This window comes from Alligator sinensis, unplaced genomic scaffold (genome assembly GCF_000455745.1).
Source record: "Alligator sinensis unplaced genomic scaffold, ASM45574v1 scaffold289_1, whole genome shotgun sequence".
Taxonomy (NCBI): domain Eukaryota; kingdom Metazoa; phylum Chordata; order Crocodylia; family Alligatoridae; genus Alligator; species Alligator sinensis.
In genome coordinates, this window is record NW_005841881.1 from 2,434,307 (window position 1) to 2,447,876 (window position 13,570).

General features: G+C 41.1%; 1 long non-coding RNA gene across 1 annotated transcript in view; it reads right to left on the reverse strand.

Annotated features, from left to right (window-relative positions):
* Nucleotides 1–3,469: 3,469 nt before the first annotated feature.
* LOC102378110 overlaps nt 3,470–13,570 on the reverse strand; it is a 36,582-nt gene continuing 26,481 nt past the window's right edge. The window contains exon 3 of the long non-coding RNA XR_323108.1: nt 3,470–3,494. This is a non-coding gene — a long non-coding RNA (uncharacterized LOC102378110). The remainder of the gene's footprint in view (nt 3,495–13,570) is intronic.

Sequence of the window (13,570 nt, forward strand, 5' to 3'; positions counted from 1 at the left end):
CTTCCCTTCCCCTGAGTACAGAGCTGCCCTGCCCTGCCCTGCTAATAACTTACTGCTAGCTGTGACTATGGACTACAAATCCCAGAGGCACCTGGAATCAGCAAGAGCAAGTGATGGGAAACCCTGCAGAATCCTGCTGCTGTGATTCTGGAATGCAAATCCCGGAGAACTCAGAGGCAGCAGGCAGAGGAATTATACACACAGTCCATGCTGGCTATATGCCAGAGAGCTGTGCTCTAGCACTCCCTGGGTTCCCTCCACAGCAGCAGTGGCCACTGCAGGTATGTGGCTGCACTTCCTGAATCAAAAGTGAATGTCTGTCCAGTTGTTTCTCAGTTTAATCTCTAGTTAGTCTAACCGGGCTAGGTTGAACCAGTTTATAGCTGTACAAACCTCCCCTCTGGACTGAAGAAATGCAGGCACATGCCTGCAGTGGCTCAGGCTAGAGGAGATGCAAAAGGATCTCTTGGGGCAGGCAGGGGCGTGCTAAACCTTCCCTTCCATAGTGCTGAGCTGAGAGGGAGCATGACCAGGCCATAGCAGGACACTCTGATTAGGGAGGGGTTTCCTCCCTCCCCATCCTGAACAGGGAGGGAGCCAGCAGGGAGTTGATAACAGAGCATTTAATTACACATCAGGGAGTTACACAATGAGTTGTGAGCATTTATCACCCCATCAAAAAAACAAAAGGTCACATTAGTTCAAGCTCTTCTTAAACATTTTTTCCAAAGAAGACATGGAGGGACATTACCAGCTACCTGTTGATTAGCTCCAAAAATCCCCAAGCTGACACTGTCCTGTCTGCTTTTGTCTTCTCTCCCACAACATGGGCTGTAGCCAGCATGTCACATGTTAGCTAATTCTGAGAGGTGTCTGTGTAAGGCAGAGGGGCGGAAAGAATCTCTGATTGAGCAGATAAGTGTGCACGTGTGGAAGGCAGGAGCAAGCCAGGCAGATGCTGCTGTATTTGTAGTCTCTGCCAGAGCTCCAGCCAGGAACCAGAGGGGTAGAACCAACTTTGCTATGGAGCTGAGAGCCCCACCCAGGTCTGCAAAGCATTTGGAATGCTGGGGGACTCTGGTTTAACTTGAGGCAGGAGGGGCTCTGGCACAGGCATTGTATAAGCTGCTTTCATAGATTTCATAGACATTTGGGCTAGAAGGGACCCCAGAGGATCATTAAGTCCAGCCCCCTGCCCCAGGGGCAGGAAGTCAGCAGGGATCATAGGATCCCAGCAAGATAAGCATCCAAAAGTGTCTTGAAGGTGTTCAAAGTGGGTGCTTGAACTGCCTCCAGTGGCAGTCTATTCCAAACTTTGTGGGCTCGGACAATGAAGATGTTTTTTCTTATGTCCAGTCTGAATCGGTCGCGGCGGAGTTTGTGACCATTCGATCTTGTCATCCCTTGGGGCGCTCTGGTGAACAGATGTTCCCCCAGATCCTGATGAGCACCCCTGATAAACTTATAGGTGGCCACCAGATCACCCCTGAGCCAGCGCTTTTCTAGGCTGAAGAGTTCCCATGGCTCTCAGCCTCTCATCATAAGGTCTGTTTTCCTGACCTCTGATCATGTGCATGGCTCTCCTCTGCACCCTCTCAAGCTTCTCCACATCCTTGTTGAATTGTGGAGCCCAAAACTGGATACAGTACTCCAGCTGTGGCCTCACCAAGGCCGAGTACAATGGGAGAATGACATCCCGGGATTTGCTTGAGAAGCATCTATAGATACTAGCCAGTGTTTTGATCACTTTACTAGCTGCAGCATCACATTGAAGGCTCATGTTCATCTTGTGGTCAATCAAGACCCCCAAGTCCCTTTCATCTGCGGTGGTAGCCAGCACAGCACTGCCGAGCCTATAAGGATGCTGCAGGTTTTTCCTCCCAAGGTGGAGAACGTTGCATTTTTTGGTGTTGAACACCATCAGGTTCTCATCTGCCCATTTCATGAGCCTGTCAAGATCTGCCTGGATCACCCTCCTGTCCTCAGGTGTGGATGCTTTATCCCAGTTTGGTGTCATTGGCAAACTTAGCCAGTCTGCTTGTGACACCAATGTCCACATCACTGATGAAGATGTTAAACAGTATAGGCCCTAGGACAGAGCCTTGAGGGACCCCACTGGTGACTGCGCACCAAGACAATTGGCTCCCATCAACCACCACCCTCTGTGTCCTACCGCGGAGCCAATTCCCCAGCCAGCGGATCGTGGTGAGGTTGAGGCCACAGTTAGCCAGTTTAGCCAAGAGGTTATTCTGGGATACCACATCGAAGGCTTTTTTAAAGTCAAGATATACAACATCAACCTCTTCCCCCTTGTCCAGGTGATAGATCACCTAGTCGTAAAAGGAAATGAGATTGGTCAAGCGAGACCTACCCACAACAAACCCATGCTGGGTATCCCTCAGAATATTGCCTTCAGCTAGTCTGTTAAGAATAGCCTCTTTGATAATCTTTTCCAAGACCTTCCCCAGGATAGAGGTCAGGCTGATGGGCCTGTAGTTTGCCGGATCTACTTTTCTCCCTTTCTTGACCCAAATCAGTTAAATCTGATACTACATTCAACCAGGTTTATCTCAAACCAATTTCAGCCATTTTCAAACTGGTTTATGTGCACTGAATGTCTGTTCTGTTACAGGTTTAAACCAGTTTCTGACCACTTAAACTGGTTTATATGTACTGTCTGTCCCTAGCCCTGCAGCTTAGACTAGCTGGAAAGACTGAACTGATTTGGCCTCAGGCTTTTTAACTGTTTGTAGTTAGCCACCAAGGCTACTGTGTGAAGGTACCTCTAAATCCAGGCTTAAGAAACAAAAGAATTGGGCCTTCTGGATGTTGTACAACTCTAGTTCTGACACTCAGTAACTACTTATCTGGGCAGGATTTGAATAGGTGACATAGGTCCTGGTCTTGTTAGAAACTCCACAGGGCCCCTGTTGCAGCCTTAGAGGTAAAAGGCTCTTTTATTTGTGTTCCTGGCAGTCCCTCTTTTATTTAATCAAATATTAGTATCTCCCTTGAAGGTAATGGTTCTTCAGCAACCTTCCTGGAAGTGGTAATGATGAAATCAGTCTCAGGTACTGCATTGCTACAGATTTCTCTTTGGAAAGTCCCTCCAAAATGGGGCTCAAACATGGAACAAATCAATACAGGTATTGACTGATTGGAACTAAGTTTCTATAAACAGCATTTTTAGAGGGCAGAAAAGGCTTTAAAAAGTGTTAGACTCTTCATCATTGTCAAAATGTTCTGTTCCTGTCCTTTGTCTTGCCAAAATTGTATTGCTAAGAAGCCAACAATTTCATTCCTTTATATTCCTTTTTACAAATTTTCAACAACTCATATCCTTAGCAATAACTTGGAAGCCAAGGCCTTTGAAATTAAATGTGTCTCTTGTCTCATAGCCTCTTCCATTGAGCAGTGGTATAATTCCTGGTTCTCCTTGTGTACAGTTTTGTCCTTTTTCACTTTCATTTTGGTGGTAAAGTTAGCTTATATACCTGTTGTAGAAAACAAACAAAAAAAACCAACATTATAAAGATACAGAAAGTTACACTTATTGATTTACAAAAAAATAAAAATAAAGCCCAATATAGCCAAATATACCTTATTTACACTATTACTTAACTTTGTCTGTCTTCTATATTTATGACCCCACTATCATAGCATTTGAGCACTTCACAATCTTTCAAATCTTTATCATCAAAGCACCCATTAGAAGATGGATCAGGCAACCTGCTATTCTGAAGTCCACTTGCTTTCTTGTTTGGACCAACAGTTCAATCCTGGATCTGAGAAACTTTTCCTGTCAAAATGGTACACTGGTTTCTGTGAAGTTTCAGTTTTCCTGAATCATTTTTTTGACAAAATCTGTTTTGGCAAAAATTTTCTTACCAACTCTAGTCACAAAACATAACTTGTACATGACTGTACACTTCACCTTGAATTAATCCATAAGTAACCTGTTAAATGAAAGCAGGATTTAGCTTATTGTGTAACCGATTTTAGTGAAAATTATATTTGTTAGCCAACAGAACTGTTTGACCCCATGTACTTTAATTTAACTTCTCAAGACAATGACCTTTTTCTCCTACCCTTAAATCACCTGTCTTGTATCCTTTCAATCAAAAAAACAGAAACGTACTTGTTTGATGGTTGTTTTTCAGACTGTACAATAATTATCCTTAACTAATATACAATAATTCTGGTAAGCGAATCATGTGATGAGGCCTGTTGCATATTGTTGATGTACCTTAAAAATGAATAATCAGTAACAAAACAAGATGAATAATTGGAGACTGAGTAATCAACTGAGTATACAACTGTGAAAAGGAGATGCCATTTTCAAGATATTGTTCTAATTTATTTTCAACAATGCTCATATTACATTCAAGAACATTTATATTCATAGGACAGCACAGGATAAAACACATAAAATCTGTTCCTAACCAAACAATCAAGGAAGGGTACAGATATGTATAGTAAAATGTGCACAAGTATGTAATACCTAGAGCCAGCTCTTCACTTTGTTGTTTCTGGGATGGATCCAGAGGGGGTGCAGCAGCTCTGTCACACCTCCCTTCAGCTGTGCACTGCATGTACAATGATCTCTCAGAGCTCTCCAGCACATCAGCACAGCTGCTGCTACAAGCTCCACATGTGACATGAGCTGCATGAGCTCACTGTCTGATCAGCATGGGGCTGCTCTGAGAAGCAGTTCTGCAGCCTTCTGCCATTTGCTTTTCCCCTTCCTCCCACCCTTCCCACCAAATTCAGCAACAGGGGAAAGCAGGAGAGGAGACAAGCAGTAGCATACAGCCCCTGGACTCTGACTCTGGAGCTGGATGAAAGCAGGAAATAAGCTTGGATTTCATCTACACCTCTCCTCCTCTCCCCTGCTGCTGAACGTGGGGGTGGAAGTGGGGAAGGATGAGAGAAAAGCAGCAGGCTCTGGAGCTGCTTGAAAGCAGGGACTCTAGGGAGACCAGCCACGGAGTTCATGGTGCTCCCAGCACATTTGGAGCTCCACTAACATACTGGTTATCTCTGAGAGCTCAATGGCATCTAGAATCACTGTGAGAGGCTGAGGCCACAGTTCCTTCAATGGTGTGGTGCATACACGATAAGCTCTTCTCCTTGAGCATGCACCGCACTGCTGAAGGTGGTATGGACAACCCCATCGCCACAATCCTGGACCCTCCCATGGTTTTTGTAGTTCAGAGACAGCGTGCCAAAAGCAATAGTGTTAAGCACTCTAAACATGGAATTCAGTGCTGGATTAGGCCTATTGTGTATTCATCACTCTAATCATGGTTTCAAAACCACTTGCTTGTATACTCTTGCTGACCGACATATCTACCAATTAGAAAAAAAAGCAGGTCAGAGGTCTGATGCCACCTGTGCATATTTTACAATAGGAAAAGCCTAGATTGCATGAGGTGTCTAATTTTCTTGGTATAATAGACAAAAAAAGACTTCAGCACGTAATGAAATAATATTTTAAAATAATTGGGGTTAAAAAAATCCTAGTGTTCATTGCAGAGCCAGTGAACAAGAAAAATGTGAGAGAGTAAAGTGGAGACAAACACATGCCAGTGAATCTTCATTTATCTTTTAGTTACTATTATATGTATCATTTCTTTTTAAAAGTTTAGCTTGCACAAATTTAGGAGCTATCTAACATTTTTTTTTTTTTAGCAATTTTAAAAGAGGTAATAGGATGATGAAACTGAAAACCAATTAATTGACTGCCATCCAAATAGCACTGAACAATATACATGTTTTCCTAATTAAGTGACCTTCAATATAACCCTAGAGCTAGTTGACATAGTCTCTGTTCTGAAAATTGATTTGCAGTGGTAAATACCTGCAAAAATAATTTTTTTTTGCAGATCCCCATCAATCTTAGTTTAAAGACCAGTGCTTCATTTGCAAAAGTGATTAATATGTCCATACTTGACCATAAGCACTTGTTTAGCTTTACTGAGGGCAGCGGGCCTTATTCAAATGCTGTGCTATATAGAGAGGAATCTGACCCAGTGCTTAAAGTGAGGTTCAGCTGGGGTCAAAGGGCCTGATTCACAGCCCATTCACATAAATGAAAGGGCTTTTTCCAACTTTAGTAGTTCTGGATTGCCTGTGACTAGCTGACCTAGTTTTCCTTGACTAGTTAGGACACTTGGTTAGTGGTCCAAGTGCAGGATTAGGAGTAACAATCTATTCACAGTTCTGCCACAGACCTGAAAAAGTCACCTAAACTACTGCGTCTCTCATATAAAATGTATTCTCATATATAAAATGGCATTGGGAAGATGTATCTGCAATCTATACTAAGCAATCCAGAGTCAATTTGTCAGAGGAAATGACACAGACATTTCATCAAAGATGTAGGCCTTCAGCCCTATTCCAAGCCTGAGGCTGTCTGGAAATACTCCGGCCAGCATTTTCAAACTTGAGTAATTTTAGTATCATCAGTTCTGACTACAAAGTCCTTAGGTCCTTAGATAGTTTGGTACTTAAAAGTTAGGCATCAAAGTTTAAACATTGGCTATAGTTCATACCAAGCATGGTCAGAGTCCTACTGCATTGAATTGTACCAGCGATTTGATAACAATAATGACATTATGTAGCTCTCAGGGATGCTGAGACACTAAATTACCTAATGCTTGGATAGAAATTGACACAAAAATGCAAACAATGACTTAATAATCAGTGTACCTGATACAGCTGTCCTACCTGGCAGTGGGGAAGGCACCTACTATCTTTACAATAGATTATGTGTTCTGGGCCTGATTCTAATCATCCACCGCCTCCTTTGATCTTAAACTCCTGATATAAACTCCAATAACTGAGAAGACTATAACCCAACATGCACAAGGTTTGAGATTGCCAATATAGACAACACCTATTTATGAGGGTTGGAAATAGCATTGTCCCCATTTTCCAGTAAAGGAATTTGAGACGCTGAGAATGAAGGTTTAGTGGTACTGTAATTCAAGTGATCTAGGTTCAGTTGCTCTATCTGCTAGAGATTTCCTGTGTGGTCCTTCAACAAGTCACTTAAACCCTCTCTGGCTGAACTTCTCATCTACAAAGGAGGGCAACAGCTCTTCCTTGGCACAGTAGCTGTCTGCTCTGTTTTGGTCCTACTTTTCTGCCTCTTCAGGTCAGTGGTTATATTCAGAACTAGGGTAAAGGATAGTTTTAACTCCTACCATCTTAACCTTCAACATGACTTTAGGATATGCTTACATTTAAGCACACATATAAGCACTATCTGGAATAAACATGGTTTTCTACATTAAAACCATACATTACTTTGCCGGGGCATCGTTTCTTAGCTCTCCAGGGATGGTATTCTTTCTAGCTATGGTGTTTTACAGTGCATAGCAAAATAGGACCCTCAGCTCAACTAAGACCTTTGACATGAATGCAATATAAACTAAGATGTAAACACAATCATAATAAACCTAAAAATATTAAGAATATTAGGTGAATTTTCCCAGATCACAGCAAAAGTGAGCACTGGAGCTCTGAACAACACCAGATACAGTATCAAAATCACAAGATCATCCTTCCACTCCTAACAGAAGGCTAAAATAGAAAGCAAATAACCAAGAAGAAGAGATAGTTGTATTAAAGAGATCAAGGGAATAAGCAGAGTTTGAATACAGAAGTAATGATCAAAGCATAATACTTTACCTGAGAACAAATGACTGACTGAGAGACTGGATTGCTAGAAGCTTTGCCTCGGGCCATTAACCTCCACCAGTTATTATTCACTCAGGAAATGTCCTATTCCAAAGCATATCAATGCTACACCCTTTGTTGTTGTTGTTGTTGTTGCTTTGTTTTGTTTTAGGTCCCTCTCCCCTCTCCTCTCCTATGTCTATCAAGCAACATTTAAATGTAAACATCTTTGCCTTTTGATCCAGAGCAAATTCCTCAAAACCCAGTTTCTGGGGCAAAGTGATGACTGAGAACATCACTTTTATTTATTCATTGGGAAATTAAGAAAATAAATTCATTATTCCATGTTATAAAGTAAGGAAAAACTCTGCTTTCTGCTATAGCAGAGTTAGATCAGAACTGCACCTCTTCTCCTCTTGCCGGATCCAAAACCCACCCCCACAACACACACACCTACCTCCCTAGTGGGGCTGTTGTGGATTTTACTCTAGGTTTACTATCACACACCATTTGATCATCAAGTCTGGTGTCCTGCTTCTAATATCTGAAGCTTTAGAAGATGACAAACCTTTAAAGGGGCCTCTTTCTCCATGGGTATGTCTACATGAGACATTTACTGCCAAGCTGACCCTCTCGGCCTCTAGCCAGCCAGGGCTGCTCTGAGCCAGCTCAACATGCTGCAGTCCCAAGTGCATGTGTAAACATGGTGCCCAGAAGCAATAAACTCTGGCACGGTATCTCCCAGAGTTTATTGCTGTGCATTAATAGTATGTATCGATGCGCCTCACCGGTAGAAATCAACAGCAAATCTCCCATTCACCTCAAGTGTGCGGATTAGGGCCTGATTCCCCTAACTAATAATATAAGAGCAAAAGGCCCTGCCTTTTTCATCAGATCATTTGTTTGAACTCTGGGATTTGATTAGGTTTCTCTTAACATCTGAAGTTTTATATGCTATGAATGATTATTAAAGCTCCAGTCTTGGAAGAAGCTGAAGAATATGCTTAAATTTAAACTTATGAATATTGCCTCTGGAGTCAATGTAACTACTCATAAACTTAAACTTGTTTGGGCAGTTATACATAAGTGTGCATCTGGATCAAAGATAGAACTGTGGAAATGATGTTTTTTGTTTGGTGGCTGAACAAAACAAAATTGAAAACAATTTTGTATTGATGAGAACAAAACTTCTGGTTTCTTACTGAAGGTTTTATGCAGAACTAAATGTTTTCCTTACCAATATTATTTAATTTTCAGGTGCTTTTTCCCTTTTAAAAGTTAGATCTAGCTAAATTTGCTAAATATTGCTAAAAGATGAAAAATCAGAACTTAATTTTAACCGTATCAAAATCAAATGTTGGTCCATATTTCAGTCTGAAACTCCTCTTTTTTCAGTGAATGACTTCATCCAAAAAGTTGTGCCCACTTCTAATCTGAGTCTCAATTATCCAATCCTTTCAAGATCCCAGCTTCAGTAGCTGATTCAGTGGCTGATTCACCTGTGGTGTAGTAATTCAATAGATGATTCACTTGCCCTGTCACAACTTGAAGGTGGAGCCTAGTGGCAGCAATACCAGAGTTACCCTGCCTAGCAAACTGCCCATTACAAAAAAAGCTGGTGACTTGCAGCAATAGCTGATTCACAGGGCTGTGGCCACAGGCACCTTTGTCCTCCATTGAGACCTGGTGGTGCCAGCAACCTGTCCTTTCTGCAATGAGGACATGATGGAAACTCTTCCCTGCCTTCTTGAACTACCTCTGACTGCAGCCACACTTATCATTAGTGCACACCTTGGTGCTCTGGAGTTGGACTTTTCCAAGAAATTCTCTATCCCATATTGAGCAGCCAAGGGGAGCGGCCAGTTTCCTGCTGGACCAGGCCAAGATAGTGACTCTGAAAAACTACAGAAACCAGCTCACAGCAGCTGGCTCTGAGGATGCCCTCCAACTCTTCTGCTTCTTGGTCCAGGCATGTATCACGTTGGAATTACAATTTACCAACTACATTCCATGACCAGGTCATCATTCCCCCCTGCTTCTCCCCTCCACCTGTCTCTCACCTATGGTCTTTCACACCCTCTGATTCCTCAGTGCCAGGCATTTGCATTTTCACTGTCCTTCCTTCCTGCATGCTGGCTTCTATCCCATCCAGGAGAGCACACTACACCTGCACACTCTCCCTCTGCCTGAAGAACGGTGTTTGTAACTGAAACCTTACAAAGAACATTTTTTCCCAACTATTTAGTTGGGCTACTAAAAGATACCACATTTACCCAAAGAACATTGAAATTTAAACACTTCACCTTGCAACAAAATGTGGATGGATTTCTGACACACTGGGCCACTGAGGGAGCACTCTGAAAGGTGGAAGATGGACATCTGGTCCTAAATATGTAATCCCATGAAGGGTATTGCAGGGGGAGGGGGATTCAATCTCTGATGATATGGTGCTTTTGTTGCTGGCAAATGTGTCATGCTCTTCCTCTGGGAAGCCCACAATTTTTTTTTCATGTTTACTTTTTGTTTTTAATATTTTTACAATAAAGGCTTAAAAGGTAAAAGTCTCTCTCTATCTCTGTCTGTCATGACTTTTTTTGTACTGGAATATTAAAGGTGAAATGGAGCTGGTTTTCTGTCCCGCTGGATTTAAAAGAAAGGAAAATGAGTAAAGCTGATTTAAAAAATAAAGGTGAAAAAGATGAAGTTATCCATAAATAATTGAAGGTTTTATTAAGACCTGAAGTAATGGATTTTTAAAAACTCTTTTTCTCCACAATGGCATTTAATATGAATAATATCACAAAGTAACGTTGTGAGGATGAATTACTGTTTGTAATGCACTAGGAAGCATTGCACAAATGCTAAATATTATTATGTTTCTCATAATGACCGGGTCTCTTCTAAAGCTCCCTTTTTCAAATGTTTTCTATCCTAAGCCAAAACATAAAGATGACAGGATGTATTTATCAGTTAACATTATGAAACAGAAAGCTATCCCTCCCTCCTCCCCCACCCTTCATTGGCTATTAGGTGTAATTAACTTTTATCACAGTTCTGTTTAAAGATATTTGTCCCAGGATTTCATGCTTTCCTGGCCCCACAAAGCACAGTTCATATACTGAATGTAATTAATACACCTCAAACTGAGACCTAACAACAGGAGGTGAACTTAGAATTTATCCATCAAAAATGTATGATGGAGCCACTTGTTAACAGAAGAGGCATTTTGTTTTCATTCAGATTGAATTTTCTGCAAGTGAAATTATGCTTTATTGATAGCTCTGGAGAAAGAAATCCTCTGTCTATTCCCAAAATATACATAGCATGGGTAACTGCCGTGAAAAGATTTCTCTCATTGCCCTGTTTCTTTATTCTTATCACTCAGACCATTTCTAAGGTACTGTGTCTAGCAGCTGGATCCAGTAAAAAGATTTAGGCATCTACAATTTAGAAGTGGTAGCACCTAATTTTTAAGCACCTGCTCCCCAAAGTGGAATTGAAAAAAGAGGTGGATGTGAGGGCTATGCATTTCAGAAACATGATGCAGAAGTGCCTAATAAATAATAGTAAGCTGGAAAGGAAAAATCTTTTCCTTTTATCACTACATCCAGCCTATTTTGTACCTGTCTAGTTAAGACTGTAAATTTTTGAAGTCAAGGACTCTAATTTTGTGTCTTGTACAGCACTGAGCGCATTAAGAGAGCTTAACCAATAGCAGCTTATTTCATATTGATTAGCCATCAGTTGATTGTGACCATGGAAGATTTGAACTGGTTACCTAAATAAAGGTTTCACATCCTGTTAATAATACACTCAGTTGTCCAGTCCCATTGAATTAGGTCTCTTAAATCTTTCTTACAAAAAACCTTAGAGAACTGTTGTCCTCTATACAAGAGGATCCCGACAGCCTTCTCTCAGACCTTTTTCTGTCTAGTTTATTCTGGGTAAGGTGTAAAGATTAATAGCTGTACATGACAAACAGATCATTTACAGCGTTAAGCATCAGTGATAAGCTAACCATTTGAGGATTAGTACAAGCTAGTGGAGGAAAGTGTTCTCCTGCCACTGATCAATGATCCAGGATATATGCAGATCACAGTGTCTGTGCATCTAAATACAGCATCCCATCATGCAATTACCTATGCTGCCAGAAGAAGAAAAATGTTTTTTAAGGGATATCTTTGTTTCCTGAGCTATCTCATATTAGTGAAAACAAACAAACAGTACTTAAGAGAATCACTGACAGATGAGGATGCTTAAAGGAATAAGCAAGTTTTAATAAACCTTCTTGGGCATATATTCAGCTGTTCATTTGCCCAGCCTCTCTCTCTACATAAAACTGAATACACACAAGCCTTCATCTAGACTGAACAAGTACAAACACTTGTTCAACTATCTACACATTTAGCAGGATACATTAGACTAACCACCCCCAAAACCCATTGGCAAAAGTACCAGTACACCTGCAAAATACAACATTACCTACAGGTATGCTCACAAGTCCAGCTCTCCAGGGAGAAACAATTCTGATATACTTGCCCTACATGGTAGGTATGTGTTGCTTAGTTTTCCTGACAGCCACTCATTTGCTCTGTTACTGTGGGCAAGTCATGTCACTTCTTTGTAAAATATAAAATGGAGATTATAACTTAACTATTTCAGGGATTCTCTTGCAGTTTCATTAATACCATACATGCATTTTAAGTTATTTGATTGTCTGAAGTGAAGGAAACTAACCACAAAGTATTGTTATTAATTTATTAATATTACCGCAATGGTTACCTGACCTTCTTCTTCTTCTAGCAAAAGGAAACACTTGGGTAATTGGTGGCTGATGGCAAATATTAACTTTTTAATAACCATCATTGCATACATTTTCTTTTTTATTTCCGCCATGTTTCTTTGAGGGGTTTTTCTTCTTGCTTTTGTTTTTGTTTAATGTTATCCTGATTATGGAGCCCAGGTTATAAATACAGGAAACACATTTTCACAATTAAAAATAAGGAAGACCCTTTAAAATACCTATTGAGAAAGACAAGGAATGGGAGTATTTGGAAAACACATATACCAGCTAACAGTCTGGATGGCATTGGATATTAAAGGTCTTATCCATTCCTCACTGGAGTCAATGACCCTCTTTCCAGGAAGTTCAATGGGAGGCTAGATTGTGCCTGTAGAAAATGAGCCATCAGTATGTCTGCACAACCCAAGACAGTTCCAAACCAAGCTCAAAATCAGCTAGTTCAAGTACTGGGAGCAGCATGACTGAATTAGCTCTCCTCAGGTAGTTTACACCTAGCTTGAATATCTGTACATGGCATGATATTGTGCCATGTATACGACTACTTAATAACGGACTTGTTCCATGACTTCAAATGGTCCACCATTTCCTCTGATTAAAGTTTGTCCTTTGCTCTACCTTGAATGAAGTGTGCGTGATTTCAGGGAGTGGTCTAGATGTACACTTGTTACCTTTCTTCACTCATAGGATGTTGTTCTCTCTCCTTCCACCATAGAAAAGTTTCATTCTTCCTTTAAATAGAATAATTGCTAATGGAAACCAAGACAACGGGGGTCTGGCAGCTGTCGTCCTTCCCTCACTCCCACACCACACACACTTCATAGAATCTAGGTGTGTCCTGTTCAGCCTATGGCCTCGCACAACAAAGAGAGTAGAAAGGGTCTGTCTAATGAAACAGTGATACTTTGGCAAAGCTAGAAGCTTGTTGATCAATGATCCATTTGTAGGGGTGTGCAAAATGGGCCATATGCAATTTGTATTCAGAGTCAGACCGAATCGGGGACAGTGATTCATAGATTCATAGATGTTAGGGTCAGAAGGGAACTCAATAGATCATCGAGTCCGACCCCCTGCATAAGCAGGAAA